The sequence below is a fragment of the Peromyscus maniculatus genome, chromosome 12 (assembly GCF_049852395.1).
Source record: "Peromyscus maniculatus bairdii isolate BWxNUB_F1_BW_parent chromosome 12, HU_Pman_BW_mat_3.1, whole genome shotgun sequence".
Classification (NCBI taxonomy): domain Eukaryota; kingdom Metazoa; phylum Chordata; class Mammalia; order Rodentia; family Cricetidae; genus Peromyscus; species Peromyscus maniculatus.
In genome coordinates, this window is record NC_134863.1 from 85,833,830 (window position 1) to 85,840,698 (window position 6,869).

At 48.9% G+C, this 6,869-nt stretch overlaps 1 long non-coding RNA gene across 1 annotated transcript; it reads left to right on the forward strand.

Moving 5' to 3' along the window:
- The first annotated feature begins 4,764 nt into the window (after positions 1-4,764).
- On the forward strand, positions 4,765-6,324 carry LOC143268027 (uncharacterized). Its single transcript, XR_013043618.1, has 2 exons — positions 4,765-4,811; positions 5,983-6,324. It is a non-coding gene; the product is annotated as an uncharacterized LOC143268027 (long non-coding RNA).
- Positions 6,325-6,869: the final 545 nt, after the last annotated feature.

The following is a 6,869-nucleotide window of genomic DNA, read 5'->3' on the forward strand; positions in this document are numbered from 1 at the left end:
GGCATGCATGCACGCCCACCACCTCTTGGCTGCCTCCAAGACTTAATCATTCCTCAATACAATTGCATAAATATACTTAAAAAAAATAATGCTGGCATATGGCAGAAAGGGTCCATATATTCAAATTAGGAAAAACTCTTACTTTTGAGTGTGCATGTGCTAAATGTTTCCATATGCATGTGTTTGTGGGAATGTGGTCCATGTGTGTAAAGATCAGTTAATTTTGGGTATATTCCCTGTTATTCTTTTGTTTTGTTTTGTTTTGTTTTGTTTTGTTTTGTTTTGTTTTGTTTTTTGAGACAGGGTTTCCCTGTGCAGCCCTAGCTGTCCTGGAACTAGTTCTGTAGCTCTGTAGAACAGGCCTTGAACTCACAGAGATCCGCTTGCCTCTGCTTCCAGAGTGCTGGGACTAAAGGCCACCACCGCCCAGCAACCCCTGTTATTCTTTACCTTACTTTTATTCCGGACAAGGTTTCTCACTGAACTTGAAGCTGGCCTTTCCAGCTACAATGGCTGGCCACTCAGCCCCAATCCACTTGTTTCCACATTTCCAGCTAGGTTTCATAAAACCTTGTCCCCAACCTGTTCTCTCCATTCCCCTTTTTAGTTCCTCAGTCCAGGGAGGTCTCTCTGACTCTGACCTCCATCCTGGCACTGTCCATTTCCTGAAGTCTAGCTGAACATGTTTCTTGTCTGTACAACCCTTTCTTATTTCCCATAACTTCCAAATCAAATTCACTGGTTTTTTGTTGTTGTTGCTTTGTTTGGTTGGTTGGCTTTTTGTTTTGTTTTACTTTTTGTCTTTTTTTTTTTTTTTTTCTGGAGCCGAGGACCAAACCCAGGGCCTTCCTTGCGCTTGCTAGGCAAGCACTCTACCACTGAACTAAATCCCCAACCTCTTGTTTTGTTTTTTGAGACAGGGTTTCTCTGTGTAGCCCTGGCTATCCTGGAACTCAGTCTGTAGACCAGGCTGGCCTCAAACTCAGAAGTCTACCTGCTTCTGCCTCCGGTCCTGGGATTAAAAGGCGTGTGCACCACGCTGAGATTGTAGGCTTTAAATTCTTCAGCCTCTCCCATACTCTACACTTCAGAAGACAGTCAGAGCACTGTGACTCAGACTCTCTTGCCCTCTGATTTCTTTCCAGGATCATCCAACAGGAAGCTAATGTGGAGATGGGAATGCGGGAGGAAAGAGCCAGGGGTTTTCTGCACCCGTCCCACTTAGCTGCTCCTGATCACTGCTTTTTTCCTGAGGGTTGCAGTTCACGGGGTGTAAGTGGCAATCTCCTCGGGCCCTAAGGGACTTTGGCTTCTCACCTGGGTCAGCCAGCAAGCTTTGAGAGAACTGGGGTACAGCCTGCTAGTCATTGCTGAAGGAAGACTGTCAGTAGCCTTCAGTCATGCTCACCAGGCCTTCTTGGGTCTTTGGAACTGTCATTCTTTAGGTCTCCATAAATGATGCCTGCAGCTATCCAGCAGCCACCAGAATTCACTCTGTCCACTTCCTGATGCTCCCCCCTCCCCATGCTCTGCAAGTTCTCAACTTGAAAGGAGCCACCCAGATCACAAATAAAACCTTCATAAAGATCCCTTCATAAAGCCTTCCTTGAGTCATTTTCCTCTGGTTAAGCTCAAAAAAAAAAAAAAAAAAAAAAAAAAAAAAAAAAAAAAAAAAAAAAAACCTTAGGGTTACCTCCCCACACTCCTCAGAACATCACACATGCAGGTTATTGTAAACCAAAACCTTCGGGCAGAGGATTCCTGGACTCTAAACCCTTCACACCAAGATGAAAGCTCTTTACATACAATCCTGCTTCTAACTCCAACAGACAGCTTCTTCTTCCGTCTGGTGTAGGCTTAAGCTCAGTCTGCCCCTCTCAGAATCCTTCAGCGGCCACAATTTGACCCAGGGGAGAGGCCCAGTCCTACAAGGCTCCACGTAGCCAGGCCTCTCCTGCTCCTCTGCCCCTCCCTGGCTCCGCCCTTCTGACTCTGCTTTGGTAGCAGCTGAGGCACAAAACTGCCTCGGGGCATTTTACTTGCCGATCCTTCTGCAGGAATGCTCTTTCCCCAGGAAAGCCACCGTAAAATGTCATATCTACAGTGAGATCTTCCCTGACACCCTCAGATGAGGACTCAACCTTACCCAATGCTCCCATCCCCCCTCTTTTTCCTTTTTTTTTTTTTTTTTTTGTTTGTTTTTCTACACAGGGTTTCTCTGCATAGCTTTGCGCCTTTCCTGGAGCTCACTTGGTAGCCCAGGCTGGCCTCGAACTCACAGAGATCCGCCTGGCTCTGCCTCCCGAGTGCTGGGATTAAAGGCGTGCGCCACCACCGCCTGGCTCCTTTTTGTTATTTTTGTGGAGGCTTGTTTCCATATTTTTTTAGGGGGGACCCAACTGCTGAGCTTACATGTGTGTGCCAACATGCCTAGGTCCCGCATGCTTTTCCTCCATGGCTCTTTCTCTTTCTTTTTTTTAGATGTATTTATTCTATTTTATGGGTATGGGTATTTTGCGTGTGTGTGTGTGTGTGTGTGTGTGTGTGTGTGTGTGTGTGTGTGTGTGTGTATACCACATGTGTACCTGGTGCCATGGATCCCCTGAAACTGGAGTTACAGAGAGTTGTGAGCTGCCACATGGATGCTGGGGATCGAACCTGGATCCTCTAGGGAAGTACCCAGAGCTTCTAAAGGTGTAGCCATTTCTCCAGCCCCTCCTCCACAGCTCCTGTGTCCTCACCTCTATCTCCTCTCGCTCCTCTCTCTAAGCGCCGCTCTCCCCCATTCTCCAAAGGTACACAGACATAGACACACCTTGTTCACCAGGACCACCCTCAAGCTATCCCAAATCAAGACACACAATAAATGTGCATAACCTGAGGACATGACCACTCCGTGGTATGAGAAGGTTTTACTGGAGAAACGAGACAGAGGACAGCCAGAGGCGTCTGGAAGAGGCCGAGCAGAGAGAGCAAGAAGCAGAGTAGACATGGCCAGTGCTGTGTGTGAGAGAGTGGAGAGGAGCAGAGGGCAGAGACAGAGTGAGCAGGGTGGGAAGAGCAGGGGCACAGAAGAGTGAGATTAGTCAGGTGATGAAGCCAGCAGCTGGGGACCGCTGGGCGGGGAGGTCAGGAGACTGAGCTGGGCAGGGAGGTCAGGAGACCGAGCTGGGCGGGGAGCTGGAGTCTTTGGGACATATAACAAGCGCTGACTTGTGAGGAGGGATGGAGGGAGGCTGGAGCCTGGCACAGACCACAACATGCTGAATGGTGCCGTGGGTATGTTAACTGGAGAGCCAGACTTCCCTTTTGCCAGAGGTAAGGCAAGGACAGAGGTGACCAGCTGAGGCCAGGTTGGGTCTTCTGCTTTTTTGTTGCTCTATCGAGACAGGATTTCTCTGTGTAACCACTCTGGGTGTCCTGGAACTCGCTCTGTAGACCAGGCTGGCCTCGGACTGAGAGATCCACCTGCCTCTGCCTCCCTAGTGCTGGGATCAAAGGTGTCCCCACCACTGCCCAGGAGGTCTCCTGTTTTTAGGTAATGTAAAACCAGAGAGTGCTGTGCCTCCTTGGGAGACTTTTTGAGGCTGAAATGAGGCTAGCAGTGTGATCTTTCTTCTGTGGAGGCAGTTTTGTCTTTTTTGGCTGAGGGGAACCATCTTCCAAGTTCCTGAGGAATGCTGGCTTTTATCTAACTCCCAAAAATCCTCCCATAGTCCAGGTTGAGTTCATTTCTGGATATTGGAACAGCCTTTCAGAGTTTGGAGAATTGGAGTTTCCTTTGGACCTGACAAAATACATGTCACATAGTCAGTGAAAGCGTGAGCCATGTTCTCAACCTTCACTCAAATCTTCAGGCCAGTGTAGTAGTTCCCAAGACAGCGCGTCAGAACCTGTTGACCACTTATATACCTATGGCCACCCCCACGCCTGGGGTCATGAAGCTAGCCCTGCCCTGTAGAGTGCTCTCTGGAAGCCTTCTTAGGAGCCGCCATGGAAACCCCAGGAGGGGGAGGATTTCTGTGCTGTAGGGATAGGCCACAAGTCTTCATATTTCCCAGGGACTTGCAGAGCCTCTGCCTGCTTCCTGACTACAACGTCAGCTTCACTGGCAGGTTTCCACTCTCCTGAGCCCTCACAGAAGACAGTGCACACTGCTGGTCTTGCTTCAGCAGTCTCCCAAGGGCGCACAACACTCCCTAGTCTTATGTTGTCTGAAAGCAGGAGACCCACTTGGGAGGTGCACACCTTTAATGACAGCACTTGGGATCTCTGTGAGTTCAAGGCCAGCATGGTCTACAGAGAGTTCCTGGACAGCCAGAGCTGGTACACAAGGAAACCCTGTATCAAACAAACAAACAAACAAAAAGCAGGAGACCTAACCCAGCCTCAGCTGGTCACAAAGTGAGCTTCAACCTTAGGTGTCCCAACAGAACCAAAGCAAAGTCCTCAAAAAAAAAGAGAGATTTCATATATGTGAAGGCCAGAGGACAAATTGCATGGTCCTTCCACTATGTGGGCCCAGGGAATCAACTCAGAACATCAACCTTGGCAGCAAGCACCCTTACCACTGAACATCTTGTCAACTCAAAAGGAAAGGATAGAAAAAAGGAGGAAGATGTCATGGGGTGTGCTGTGGGATGGTCTGTATGTTAAATTGCTCTGATTGGTTAATAAATAAAACACTGATTGGCCAGTGGCCAGGCAGGAAGTAGGTGGGACAAGGAGAGAGGAGAATTCTGGGAAGTGGAAGGCTGAGGCAGGGAGACAGTGCCAGCAGCCACCATGACAAGCCGCATGTGAAGACACTGGTAAGCCACAAGCCACATGGCAAGGTATAGATTTATGGAAATGGATTAATTTAAGCTATAAGAACAGTTAGCAAGAAACCTGCCACGGCCATACAGTTTGTAAGCAATATAAGTCTCTGTGTTTACTTGGTTGGGTTTGAGCGGCCGTGGGACTGGCGGGTGACAAAGATTTGTCCTGACTGTGGGCAAAGCAGGAAAACTTTAGCTACAGGGGTGGTCTTCCCAGCGTCACCCCCAGGAGGCTTCCTGTGTGAGGATGGACTTATACAGTGGGTGCCTCAAGTGACATGTCTCCAGGCAAGGCCTGCCCAAATCTGGTGAGAATGAACACCTCAGGGCCTTGGCTTGCTACAGGACCCCCCCCCCCCCCGACACACACACACACACACACAACCAGCAGAAAGCTTTTTAGCTTTTTAGCACAGTTCTGGCTGCAGCCAAGCACAAGACTATTATAATATCAACTCCATGAAGGGTTTAAGGCACTGAAGCCTGGTGTATTGACAAACACCTTTAAGCCCAGCAGTTGGGAGGCAGAGGCAATCGGATCTCTGTGAGTTCAAGGCCAGCCTGGTCTATGTAGAGAGTTCCAGGGCTACATAGACCCTGTCTCAATATATATATAGGTAATGATATGAAATTAAGATTTTTTTGATGGCCGGGCGGTGGTGGCGCACGCCTTTAATCCCAGCACTCAGGAGTCAGAGCCAGGTGGATCTCTGTGAGTTCGAGGCCAGCCTGGGCTACCAAGTGAGTTCCAGGAAAGGCACAAAGCTACATAGAGAAACCCTGTCTCGAAAAACCAAAAAAGATGTTTTTTGATGCAAGGATACAGAGCCTTGGGCTGTGGAGATAGCTTCGTCAGACTATGCGGACTTCAGACCTGAGTTTGACCTCCCAGAACCCAGGGGGAATACCAATAGGTATGGGTAGGATAGCCCAGGGCTGGGAAGGGTCCCTGGAGCTTGCTGGCCAGCCAGCCTAGCTACTTAAGCAGCTACAGGCCATTTGGGGGGAAAAGAAAGGAAAGGTGAACAGCTACCTGAGGAGTAACTCCAAAGTTCACCTTTCAACTCGGGATGCACACACCACACACACACACACACACACACACACACACACACAAATCCGGAGTCTCAACCTTGTCCTTTTCCCTTGCTGACTCCCTCAGGGCTGAGGTGGAAAGTACAGGCCTGGAAGACCTGAGGTGCAGGATGCACTCCATCAGCCCGAAGCCTGTTTCCTGGTGGTCTTCCAGCAGAGACACAGCTCTTCTCAGTCAGGCAGTCTCCAAATGCTAAATCCAGAGCAACGCAGGCCTGGCAAAGCGAAGCCACAGGCCTGGTGCCTGCACAGCAGATGTGTCCTGTACAGCCGGTCCCTGCCTGGTCTGGGACAGAATCGGTGGGTTTCGCACAGACTTTAAAGAGAGCGGAGACCTGCTCATTGACAAACCAGTGTCATCCTTTTTTACATAGGTGATGCCTGAATAAAGTTCACAAAATCATGAGTAGCTAACTGTCACAGAGACTATGTTCCCAGGGCCGGCGAGGTAGTTCTAAAGAAGAAAGTGCTTGCTGTGGAGATCTGAGGACCTGAGTTCAATACCCGGGACCCAGGATGGGAAGAGAGGAGCCGCTTCTTGAGGTTGTTCCCTGACCTCCACTCACACTTGTGGAATGTTCACACGCACACATACAACTTTTATTTACTATTTATTTATGGGGGTGTCACAGCACACAGGTGGAGGTCCGAGGACAGCAGGCAGGAGCTGATTCAGGCTGCTGTGTGGCTCCGAAGACTCAAACTCAGGCCATCAGTCTTGGAGGCAAGCCACAAACTATGATTAAAAAAAAAATCAAGTATGCTCATTATAATTTGGGGGATTAATTTTCATAACAGATAAGAGATAAAATTTGCTAGGACAAGCCTCAAAACAAGATTTGCCAAAAATCTCGACTGATGGTTACACATTCCGCTGGATCGCTGGATATAGAGTCTGCAGAAAGCAGGTTCTAGTACGATCTTGTTCTTTCCTATAAGTAAACAATTTGAGAT